Consider the following 13,534-nt stretch of genomic DNA (forward strand, 5'->3'; position numbering starts at 1 on the left):
CAGTTTATATGACAGTATGAACCGATTTGAGTCATATTAAACACAGTTGTTGAAAAGGATACCAAAACACTAATTGCGCCTTCCAGAAGCTCAAGAAGTCAAGATCACAGATCGTTTTTTAAGGCAGCTATATCAGGTTATGTGCCGATATGGGCCATACTTAGCACAGTTACTGAAAGTCGTAACAAAACACCTCATGCTAAATTTCAGTCAAATCGGAAGAGAAATGCGCGCTCTATTGTCTCAAGAAGTCAAGACCCCAGATCGGCTTATATGGCAGCTATATCAGGTTATGAACCGATTTGCGCCATACTCGGCACAGTTATTGGAAGTGAGAACAAAACAACTCATTCAAAATTTCAGCTAAATCGGATGAGATTTGAGGCTCAAGAAGTCAAGATCCAAGATCGGTTTGTATGACAGCTATATCAGGTTATGAACCGATTTGAGTCATACTAAACACAGTTGTTGGAAAGGCAACCAAAACACTGCGTGCAAAATTTCAGTCAAATCGGATGAGATTTGCGCCCTCTAGAGGCTCAAGAAGTAAAGATCCAAGATCGGTTTATATGACAGCTATAACACGTTATGAACCGATTTGTATCATACTGAACACAGTTGTTGGAAAGGCAACCAAAACACTGCGTGCAAAATTTCAGTCAAATCGGATGACAATTGCGCCCCCTAGAGGCTCAAGAAGTCAAGACCACAGATCGGTTTGTATGACAGCTATATCAGGTTATGGACCGATTTGAGTCATACTAAACACAGTTGTTGGAAATCATAACAAAACACCTCATGCAAAATTTCAGGCAAATCGTGTAATAATTGCGCCCTCTGGAGGCTCAAGAAGTCAAGACCCCAGATCGGTTTTTTTATGGCAGCTATATCGGGTTATAAATCGATATGAACCATACTTAGCGCAGTTGTTGGAAGTGATACTAAAATATCACGTGGAAAATTTTAGTCAAATCGGACTGAAATTGAGCGAATTGAGATGTACCGTAAAAGTCCGGAAATTCTACCAAGAATTAAACATCAAACCGATGGCTTTGGTGCAGGCACATCCTTCTACAGAGACAAAGAAGGCAATCTGATAACTACACAGGTAACATGCTGAGGATATGTAAAGAACATTTTACCCAACTGCTAGTATCTGACATTGGACGCGAATAATGATGGTATATAAAGAACAACAAGGTAGCAGGAGCCGACGGGTTACCCGCTGAACTATTTAAGACCTAGGGCGACAGGCTGATAAGGCGTACGCATCAGCTTGTCCGTGCAATCTGGCTAGAAGAACGCACACCCGATGATTGGAACCTCAGCATACTATGTCCCGTACACAAGAAAAGAGCCAAGACGGAGTGTGTCAACTACAGAGGAATAAGTCTCCTCACCATGCCATACAAGATACTCTCGAGCGTACTGTAGGAAAGATTAAAACCTGAAGTCAATAAGATAATTGGGCCCTATCAATGCGGCTTTAGACCTGTTAAAGTTTCCCTATGGGAAAATTGAAATTCAGCCTAGCTGAATAAGGTTTTCCTACGGGAAAACTGCAATTCAGCCTGGCGGAATAGCAAAACTGCAATTCAGCCTGGCTGAATAAGGTTTTCCTATAGGAAAACTGCAATTCAGCCTGGCTGAATAAGGTTTTCCTATAGGAAAACTGCAATTCAGCCTGGCTGAATAAGGTTTTCCTATAGGAAAACTGCAATTCAGCCTGGCTGAATAAGGTTTTCCTATAGGAAAACTGCAATTCAGCCTGGCTGAATAAGGTTTTCCTATAGGAAAACTGCAATTCAGCCTGGCTGAATAAGGTTTTCCTATAGGAAAACTGCAATTTAGCCTGGCTGAATAAGGTTTTCCTATAGGAAAACTGCAATTCAGCCTGGCTGAATAAGGTTTTCCTATAGGAAAACTGGCTGAATAAGGTTTTCCTATGGGAAAACTGCAATTCAGCCTGGCTGAATAAGGTTTTCTATAGGAAAACTGGCTGAATAAGGTTTTCCTATAGGAAAACTGCAATTCAGCCTAGCTGAATAAGGTTTTCTGTAGGAAAACTGCAATTCAGCCTGGCTGAATAAGGTTTTCTGTAGGAAAACTGCAATTCAGCCTGGCTGAATAAGGTTTTATGTAGGAAAACTGCAATTCAGCCTGGCTGAATAAGGTTTTCTGTAGGAAAACTGCAATTCAGCCTGGCTGAATAAGGTTTTCTGTAGGAAAACTGAAATTCTGCCAGGCTGAATAAGGTTTTCTGTAGGAAAACTGAAATTCAGCCAGGCTGAATAAGGTTTTCTATAGGAAAACTGAAATTCGGCCTGGCTGAATAAGGTTTTCTGTAGGAAAACTGCAATTCAGCCTGGCTGAATAAGGTTTTCTGTAGGAAAACTGCAATTCAGCCTGGCTGAATAAGGTTTTCTGTAGGAAAACTGCAATTCAGCCTGGCTGAATAAGGTTTTCTGTAGGAAAACTGCAATTCAGCCTGGCTGAATAAGGTTTTCCTATGGGAAAACTGCAATTCAGCCAGTCTGAATAAGGTTTTCCTATGGAAAAACTGCAATTCAGCCAGGCTGAATAAGGTTTTCCTATGGGAAAACTGCACTTCAGCCTGGCTGAATAAGGTTTTCCTATGGGAAAACTGCAATTCAGCATGGCTGAATAAGGTTTTCCTATGGGAAAACTGCAATTCAGCATGGCTGAATAAGGTTTTCCATAGGAAAACTGAAATTCAACCTGGCTGAATAAGGTTTTCCTATGGGAAAACTGAAATTCAACCTGGCTGAATAAGGTTTTCCTATGGGAAAACTGAAATTCAGCCTGGCTGAATAAGGTTTTCCTGTGGGAAAACTGAAATTCAGCCTGGCTGAATAAGGTTTTCCTTTGGGAAAACTGAAATTCAGCCAGAATATTCCTTTTGTTTAGTGTCGATTACAATGGGCTCGTATATATTTTTCAGATTAGTTATGGCTTTGCTTATAATTATTATTGACTTTTACTCATATATGAGCTTTTAAATAGCTTGTTGTTGTAATTAATCACATTTTTGTTTACACAGAACATTCTGCTGACAGAATTGTCTTAAAACAGAACTATGACTAGGTGTTAAAGTTCAGTTTTGAATAGTCGTAAATAAATAAGATAATGATGGAAATCAATTAACTTTTAGTTATTCACTCCACATAGCCAGGTCTCATGGCTATTGGTTAATTATTAAGCTAAAAAAATCAATTTCAGAGTTTTCCACTTTTGTCAAATTCCTAAGGATATCACATTACCTTCAACACAAGCCATTACATATTTTACAGAAAATAGAAAAACAAAATAGAAAATTAATTAATTTAAAATATGCCCCCAATTACTGTTAATCCAATTATTTGGGAACTTCGAATACCTCTCCCATCCCCGCAATTAGTAGGTAGAATGCCAAGAATGCAACATGTTCTTGAAGATCCCATTAGACATACCCCATTTCAGAGAAATGTGGAAGTGTTGTTTTCCCTTTTTATGACATATACAACAAACTGCGTAATTTATGAAGCCAAGGGTCATTTTGTCCCACAATTCCAATGTTAGACTAAAGAAGACCAAATGAATGTCTATTTTGATTGGCTTCTGATTAGAAAATTCCATAAAGAATTTTTTTTTGTTTTTGGGGAATTTTATTTTTCCTTTAAATTTTCGTTGTTAATTTTAGCCACGTACTTGCATGAGGTTGTGCGTTTGGTTTGTTTGTCGTCCATACTCGTATAAATGTCATGTTTATGTGGATGACAGTAGTCGATGTTGCGACTACCAACTTACTCCAAGAAATTCCACAAATTTCGGTTGCTAGTGATTGTTGACTTGAAGGAAAAAAGCGAAGGAAAACACAAACAACAACAACAACAACAGCAACAACATACAAATTCAAATGACAGTGACATCAGAGACAACAACATTGTCAGCATCTGCGGAGTAAGTTAGAGGCTATGGTGCTACGGTGGCTGGACTGGTTGGTGGCAGCCATTTAGCCGCCACAACCTCAAACAAATGGATAACAGAGACTCATACACTTGTAGTTGATATTTTGGATATAGACATAGGCCATAGGGGTATTACAAAGGAACTGCACGCATTTCAGGGAAAAGTTTTAGAGAACTTATCAATCTTCCTTACTAAATTACTATATTCCTTATGAACATTTCACTAAGGAACAGGGGATACTTCTCTCGTATCATGAAGTGCAGTCCGATTAAAGTTAAAGCTCAATAATAAGGGACCTCCCTTTTATAGCCGAGTCCGAAAGGCGTGCCGCAGTGCGACTCCTCTTTAGAGTGAAGTTTTACATGGCATAGTACCTCACAAATGTTGCCAGCATTAGGTAGGAAAAACCACCGCTGAAAATTTTTTTCCGATGGTCTCGTCGGGATTCGAACCCAGGCGTTCAGTGTCATAGGCGGACATGCCAACCTCTGCGCTACGGTGTTGCCAGCATAAGGGGAGGGTGGGGGGCAACACCGTTGAAAATATTTTTTTCCGATTGTCTCACCAGGATTCGAATCCAGGCGTTCAGCGTCATAGGCGGACATGCTAACCACTGTGCAAAGGTGGCCAGCTCAATGGTATGAGGCCTCCTTTTTTATGCCGAGTCCGAACGGTGTGCCGAATAGCGACACCACTTGGTAGTGAAGTTTTAACATGGCAATATACCTCACAAATGTAGCCAGTAAGGCAATAACCACCGCTGAAAATGTTTCTAATGATTACGCCGGGATTTTAACTCTGGCGTTTGGCATCATAGGTGGACATGCTAAACTCTGCCCCACGGTGGCCTCCATCCATCTTACTTTGCATGGAGTTTATCCAGACTCGGAGATCATGGTCCATCTGATACAGTTTGGTCTCATGCCAAACTTATAACAATACACACTTCTCGTCACTTAAGTCAGCAGGGACTGGTGAAATAGGCCCTGCGTTACTACAGAACAATGCGTCCCATCTAGACGCCATACATTAACTACAGCACTCCTACAATGGCCCACAAGAGCACAATCTCTGCGAGGCAAGTTATACGATGCCTAAGGTTTATTTTAATTGGCTAAGACAGAAAATTTATTCCACTAGCCGAACGTAAAATAGCGTTCCAAGAGCCTCGATCCTCTGCGCTCATTATATAAGCGCTCTCTCTCTCGAGGTGTCTCCCACTACTTGATTTTTCCATAGGGCTTTTGGTCGTCCCGGTTTGCGTATACCACCGTGTTTGCCTTCAAAAGACTTCTGTGCTGCTGGAGATTCTTGGATAACTGGTCCATATAATTTACGAAGAATCTTTCTCTCAAACTCTCCAACCACTGCCTCATCTGCTTTCACAAGTACCCGTGTCTCAGAACCATACAACAACACGGGTAGTGTTGTTATATGGTTCTGACGCCTAAGGTTTACATTATTCCCATTAAAAACTATGGAAGGTAAGGGGGAAACGTGATACATAAGATTCCCATGTTAGCGTGAGGTCAGTGAAGACTGGTCTTCAAAACGTTATGAGGATCTATACAATTATCACACCTCATGGAATCGAGTATCACAGGCACTCAGTATTTAAGCAACAGCCGGAGCCGGCCGACCTCTAACTGAGATTACTAATTGTCCGAGGCTGGAGTTGCAGCAACTCCTTATATGGAGCATTACATTATCTGCAAACTATGGACGCTCCCGGTAGCTCCCAGCTGAGTTTATCGTGATGACGTTGAGCACCACACAAAAGGGAGTTTACAGTTACAACCGATGTGGTGCTCATAGCCATTTTGTGCCGAGATGATACGACATATTGCCGTGGAAGGAAGATAAGTCGGGTGCTCGCGGCAAAGAGATTTAAGACGCGGAAGGAATGTATTGTATAGGGGAATGGAGTGGAACGGCAAAGTTTTTAGACTCGAGACGACAATAGGATGTCTGTCGTAAGACACGAAAACCAAATATGCAGCAAAATGGCGGGAGAAATCCTCCAATTAACTTTTGCTACATCGATGGCTCTATGCTGAGGGAGGGAATGGCTATATAGATGCCGAGATCGAGCTCATATTTCGCTTGCCTGATAGTGATAGGAGGCCACCGTAGCGCAGAGGTTAGCATGTCCGCCTATGACGCAGAACGCTTGGATTCGAATCCTGGCGAGAACATCAGAAAATTTTTTCAGCGGTGCTTATCCCCTCTTAATGCTGGCGACATTTGTGAGGTACTTTGTCATGTAAAAACTTCTCCCCAAAGAGGTGTCGCTCTGCGGCACGCCGTTCGGACTCGACTATAAAAAGGAGGTCCCTTATCATTGAGCTTAAAATTGAATCGGGCAACACTCATTGATTTGTGAGAAGTTTGCCCCAGTTCCTAAACGGAATGCTCATGGTCAATTTTGCATTTGATAGTTACACGGTTCTTCAATCGAAGATCCGAGCGAACTCGGACTGCGTGAAGTGGTGATCTCAACATTTAGAATCACACAAGTGCAGAAGATGGAAGAAGACTAAGAAATATGTGAAAGGCACAGAGGCCACCGCAGCGAAGAGGTTGGCATGTCCGCCTATGACGTTGAACGCTTGGGTTCGAATCCTGGCGAGAACATCAGAAAAATTTTTCAGCGGTGGTTATCTTCCCCTATTGCTGGTGACATTTGTGAGGTACGATGCTGTTCGGACTCGGCTAAAAAAAAAGGAGGCCCTTTATCATTGAGCTTAACATTTGAATTGGACAGCACTCAGTGATATGTGAGAAGTTTGCCCCTGTTCCTTAGTGGAATGTTCAAATTTGCATTTACAGAGTTCTTGACCTTGGTTTAATATGAATGGGAAGCCCGCCATGAAATGTAAGTTCACTCAGAGTCCAGTCTTACCCGTTGTGATACCTCAAGGGGAAAAAGACGTGCAGGTGGAAGGATAACAAGTAACAAGTAAAAGCGTGCTAAGTTCGGCCGGGCCGAATCTTATATACCCTCCACCATGGATCGCATTTGTCGAGTTCTTTTCCCGGTATCTCTTCTTATGCAAAAAAAGGATATAAGAAAAGATTTGCTCTGCTATTAGAGCGATATCAAGATATGGTCCGGTTTGGACCACAATTAAATTATATGTTGGAGACCTGTGTAAAATGTCATCCAATTCGAATAAGATTTGCGCCCTTTGGGGGCTCAAGAAGTAAAATAGAGAGATCGATTTATATGGGAGCTGTATCGGCCTATAGACCGATTCAGACCATAATAAACACGTATGTTAATGGTCATGAAAGAATCCGTCGTACAAAATTTCAGGCAAATCGGATAATAACTGCGACCTCTAGAGGCTCAAGAAGTCAAGATCCCAGATCGGTTTATATGGCAGCTATATCAGGTTATGAACCGACTTGTACTTTATTTGACATAGTTGTTGAAAGTAACAATAAAAAACGTCTTGCGAAATTTCACCCAAATCGGATAGAAATTGTGCCCTCTAGAAGCTCAAGAAATCAAGTCCCCAGATCTTTTTATATGACAGCTATATCAGATTATGAACCGATTTGAACCATATTTGGCACAGTTGTTGGATATCATAACAAAATACTACGTGCCAAAATTCATTCAAATTGGATAAGAATTGCGCCCTCTAGAGGCTTAAGAAGTCAAGACCCAAGATCGGTTTATATGACAGCTATATCAGGTTATGGACCGATTTGAACCATAATTGGCACAGTTGTTGGATATCACAACAAAACACGTCGTGCGAAATTTCATTCCAATCGGATAAGAATTACGCAAGGCTCAAGAAGTCAAGACCCCAGATCGGTTTATATGGCAGCTATATCAGGTTATGAACCGATTTGAACCATGCTTGGCACAGTTTTTGGATATCACAACAAAACACGTCGTGCAAAATTTCATCCCAATCGGATAAGAATTGCGCACTCTAGAGCCTCAAGAAGTCAAGACCCCAGATCGGTTTATATGGCAGCTATATCGAAACATAGACCGATATGGCCCATTTACAATCCCAACCGACCTACACCAATAAGAAGTATTTGTGCAAAATTTCAAGCGGCTAGCTTTACTCCTTCGGAAGTTAGCGTGCTTTCGACAGACAGACGGACGGACGGACGGACATGGCTAGATCGACATAAAATTTCACGACGATCAAGAATATATATACTTTATGGGGTCTCAGACGAATATTTCAAGTAGTTACAATCAGAATGTCGAAATTAGTATACCCCCCATCTTATGGTGGAGGGTATAAAAAAGGCCTAACCGAACTTTGAATACCCACCACCTCGGGTATATATAAACAACATTTCATTAAAATCCGGTGAAAAATGCACGATTCTGAACTTATAGCAGTTTAAACGAAATAAGTTCCGATCTGAACCTACTCTCCACAATTCACAGTTCAAAATTTCAACAAAACAGGTAATAAAGGAGTCTTAATGAGTACAGTTACAGTCTAATGATGACAGTTGATATTCAAATATGATCCGATCTGCACCATATTCAGGGACATAGCCTTCTCTACTTAATTCCAGCAAAATCGGGGAATAAATATGCTATATAAAGACCTTCAATCGGGAGATTGGTCTAGAAGGGGGTTTTAAGCAAAAATGGTCCAATCTAAACGGCTGAATACAGGTCACTTTTTATATTTCGGCAAAATCGGGCAATAAATACGGTTTTTTCATTTTCATGTTTTTTGCCGTTTTTAATGCCGAAGATCAATAAATTTTACAATTTTTGTTTGTTTCTCTTTCGCATCGAGCTTAATGATCGGAGATTTTCTTTGCAAACTGATAGGAAAGCCAGATACAATTACCGCATAAACCACGCTCGACAACCCAGTCTATTAGCTGTATTTTTTCCCAATGCATGTATTTTTGTGTAATGACAGACTTTTTTCTGTGACAATTACACTACTTCCGTGGTACACATGATTTTGTGCATCTGTTGAAAGTTGTATTGATGGCTTCGAACGCTAGGCAAAACGGCAAAGGCTCTCGCTATTGCCCAGGTTCGAATCCTGACCTTTGGCCTGAAACTTTTAATCGGTAGATCGGTCTATATGGGGGCTATGTTGAGATAAAGTCCGATATAAATAATATTGAGCACGGTTGTCGAGGATCTTAACACAAATTGTGGCGAATTTCAGCCAAATCGGGTTATAAATGCTGCTATATAAGCCTAAGTACCTAACTCGGTAGATCAGTCTATAAGATATGGACCGATTTGGGCCATATTCAGCAAGGTTTTCGGGGATCTAAACACAAGTTATTGTGCTTAATTTCAGCACAATCAAATAATAAATGCGGCTTTTATGGCCCTGGACCCTGGAGTCGGGAGATCGGTCTATATGGGGTTCATATTAATATAAAGAACGTTCTGGACCATATTAACAAAAGATGTCAGTGATCTTAGCACAAATCATTGTGGCAAATTTCAGCCAAATCGGATAATAAATACACCTTTTATGAGACTAGGACCCTAAATCGGTAGATCAGTCTTTGTGGGGGCTATATCAAGATATAGTTCTATATAGCCTATCTTCGAACCTAGTCTGCCTATGGACAAAAGAAGATTGTGTGCAAAGTTTCAGGTCGATATCATAATTTTTAACGACTGTATCCTGTTTTCAACAGTACACGGACGGACGGACACAGCTAGATCGTCTTAGATTTTTACGAGGACCAGGAATACATGTACTATGAATATTTCGATATGTTGCAAGCGGAATGATAAAATGATTTCGCCCCCATCCATCGGTGGTGAATATAAACAAATAAAAGCGTTCTAAGTTCAGCCGGGCCGAATTTGGAGAACCCACCACCATGGATTCTGCAAAAATATGGGAGCTATATCTGGTTATAGGCCGATTTGGCCCGTACTTGGCACAGTTGTTGAAAGTCATAACAGAACACTATATGCAAAATTTCAGCCAAATCGTATAAAAATCACGGCTTGTAAGGGCTCAAGAAAATCGGGAGATCGGTTTATATGGAAGCCATATCAGATTCCAGTATCAGTGGAAACTGTATGGTAGTTCCTTGTCTTGCAAGCTCGTCCGCTTTGCAATTTCCTGGGGTATCTTTGTGGCCCGGCACCCAGAAGAGATGAATTTTGAACTGTTCAGCCATCTCCAGATGGCTGATAAAACTGGGACAGTCGAGGGTGTTTTTTTTTTATTCCGAAATACGTTCTCCAGGGATTTAATGGCTGCCTGCCTGTCTGAGAAGATAATTATTCCAATTGTCGTTATGATGTTATATTTTAGCCATTCCACCACTTCTTAATTGCAAGCACCTCCGCTTGATACACACTGCTGTGGTCGGGTAACTTTTTCGATATGACCAGTTCTACATGTTTAGAGTATACCCCAAATCTCACCTGGTCTTCTTGTTTGGTACCATCCGTATAGAAGTCAATGTAACTTCTGTTACCAGGGATATCGTATTGTAGTTAAAATTGGTGCAGTACTTTTTACCAAAAAGCGGCTTAGATAGGATAACACAATGGCCGTAGCCGCCCCATGATCAAAGAGGAAGCTCCCTTAACCTCAGGGCAGTGGTCGCAGCAATTTGTATAGCCAAGATGTCCAGAGGCATTAGATGTAGCATTAAATTCAGTTCATCAGATGGTGTCGTCCTCAGTGCGGCTTTGATGCACAAACAAGGCATTCTTTGCGTCCGGTTGAGTATTGAACATTTGGAGGACTTTTAAAGCGTCGTCCACCAGACCACAACACCATATATCTTTATAGGTCTGACAACTGCAATATATACCCATTGCATGACGCCCGTAACATTTGCCAATGGATTTCTCCGTCGTACCGACCGTTTCGCTGTTCCACAATGTTGCATTGCGCATTCGTCGCCCACTCCCTGCGTCGACCTCAGAGGCTACGGGTTAACCAAGTTTATTGACGGCAGTTCTCTGGCATTCACCGCTAAATCGTCTGCCCCTTTATTTCCCCTTACTCCGTTATGGCCCGGCACCCAAACGAAGCGGATTTTCCCATCCTCAGAGAAGGCGTTAATCTCCTTCTTACACTCCTTCTTACCGTCCTCGACATCCTCGCGTTAGCATCACACCACTTTACGCATTCCGTGAACACCCGGATCTTCGCCTGCAGTCCAGACCAGGTCTCTATGCCATGTTTTAGTAGTATACGTAAGTCCAAGGCATTCTATAAATATAGCGGCTTGATGGGACATCAGGTTGTCCGCTTCTCTCTGAAGGAACGCCAAAAATGTTACAAGAGGTCCTGGTGGTTTAAAAGATTGAAAGCTCTTCGTAATGATGAGGCCATTATCATTCCATGCCAAATCTAGGTGTCTCCATGTGTCTGGTCTTATGACTTGGAATATGCGTTTTAATCGAAATCCTCAACACATTCTACATCTTCATCGTCTCTGCTCTTACTCCTTTGTCGCCTACAAACGTCTCAGAGTGGATATGGGTTTTTCATGTCTTTTAAAGTAAACCAAAGACGAAAATTCCCATCTGATACCCCTTTATGTGCACCCATACTAAGAGTGCACTAAGGCCTAAACAAACTCCAACAATCAAAACTTACAACGCATTTATTTCATTTGCTTGTCTTATTTGATGTTGTTTCTCCAACTCGGAGTAGAGCAGAACGTGGCCAAGTCAAGTTGTGTGTTAAACAAATCGAGTCGTGGCAACAGTGGCTGCTGCTATTGCTTGGCTGTCGAGGCAGTGGCAACGACTTTCTGTAAGCTGACCTAAATTCAAAACACGCATTCATTTGACGTTTGTTCATTTGTTGGATGTTTCATGGTTTGTTTTTTTTTCATTTAGGTTTATTTCATTCATTTAGAAGCGCTATCAGATGTTGCAGCCACCATCGCAGCAGCAATTGATAGATATTCCACTCCATCATCAAAGTGTAGTAAACAGCATAGCCAGCAATACAAAAATACCCAGGCAATGCATTTTATAGTTCTATACTCGGATTTCTAGTATCTCTCTCTCTCTCGCTGATAGATATTTGCCAATGATTTAATTTATGTTATTTTTTCATTCTATATGTAATCAAATGTAAGTGCCGAGAAGGACAGTGGGTTTGAATTGGAGTGATAGATTTTGGTAATAAAGAATTTTGAAACAAATTGGGATCGTATAAAACTGGGGAATAAGTTCGGATTATTGTATTTCGTTATTAGAGCAGTACCCCAAAGGGTTAATAATTCTTACGCCAAAATTTTTAACATGAGGTGGAGGGTCCCCTCATTTTGCCATATTGTTGTTATCAGAGATGTGTAGCCATATTTATGCGAATTTTTGTTTTTGCGTTAAAAGTAGTAGTAGTAGGGGGAACGCCCCACCCAAGCGGGCACATAGACCGATCGGTATAATATGGGGCTTAAAAGAAAGGTATTTAAGAGTAAAATACGAATCTGATATAATAATATAGGGCCAAGTGTAAGAGGACCTGCCACATTCCCAAAACTCCACGAGGCGGGTATATTAGTCGGTCGGCATAATACGGAATTAAGTGAAAGGACCAAAGGCGAGGACCTTTATTCCTCAGTGTTGGTCGTATTTTAATCGTCCTTAACATCTTTAAGTTGTAGTTATTGTATTAGGTCATTAGAGCAAATCCCCAAAGGGTTAAAAATTCTCAAGTCAAAATTTTTAACCAAAGGTGGAGGGTCCCCTCATTTTGCCATATTTTCGTTATCACAGATGTGTAGCCATATTTATGTGAATTTTTGTCTTTTCTTTAAAAGTAGTAGTAGTAGGGGGAGCGCCCCACCAAAGCGGGCACATAGACCGATCGGTATAATATGGGACTTAAAAGAAAGGTATTCAAGAGTAAAATACGAGTCTGATATATTGATATAGGGCCAAGTGAAAGGGAACCTGGCCCATTCCCAAAACTGCACGAGGGCCAAATGTTAGGGGGTCCGTTCTAACATTGAAACCCTGAGACCAGGATGGGCGAGGACCTTTCTTCTTCTGTGTTGGTAGTATTTTAATTGTCCTTAACATGTTTTGGCTTTTTGATGTTTGCTTGTTCTTTTCCCCATCACTCTACTCCTCATTCCCTTTACCCCATTCCATGAATTCTCGTATCTGTCAAGATTTTAAAATGCGATTATGTTGCTCTACTCTTTTTGTGTGTGCTTTTCTCCATGTTCTCCATTTGAAAGCATCTACACTTGCATTAAATTCTAATGAATTTTTGTTTGTTTTGGTTTGTTTCCCAATTGCTGCTACTCCATAGGCGCTTAATGTCGCCGGTCTCAAAGAATCTCTGCTCTTTGTCTTATCAATGATTTGTTGGAGCAATGGGCCATAATATAATGGCAAAGAGTGCCGAGAGGGGGCAAATAGTGGGAAGAGGGGGCCTTTGAACATTATTGCTTTGAAATGAAAATAAAATTAGTTCACCACCAATTATTGTGGAGAACAACATTCTGTATGATGACTAGAGACTGCTCCTCTCACCACACACACACAATTGCCTCTTTGAAGTGTGAATATTACAAATTAGAATCTTGGAATATGAAATAAAAAACT

At 41.0% G+C, this 13,534-nt stretch overlaps 1 protein-coding gene across 4 annotated transcripts in view; it reads left to right on the forward strand.

Moving 5' to 3' along the window:
- The window catches only part of LOC106085694 (Ca(2+)/calmodulin-responsive adenylate cyclase), a 374,401-nt gene that overhangs the window by 99,278 nt on the left and 261,589 nt on the right, over positions 1 to 13,534 (forward strand). The gene's annotated exons all lie outside the window — the stretch shown is intronic.

This window comes from Stomoxys calcitrans, chromosome 4 (assembly GCF_963082655.1).
Source record: "Stomoxys calcitrans chromosome 4, idStoCalc2.1, whole genome shotgun sequence".
NCBI lineage: Eukaryota > Metazoa > Arthropoda > Insecta > Diptera > Muscidae > Stomoxys > Stomoxys calcitrans.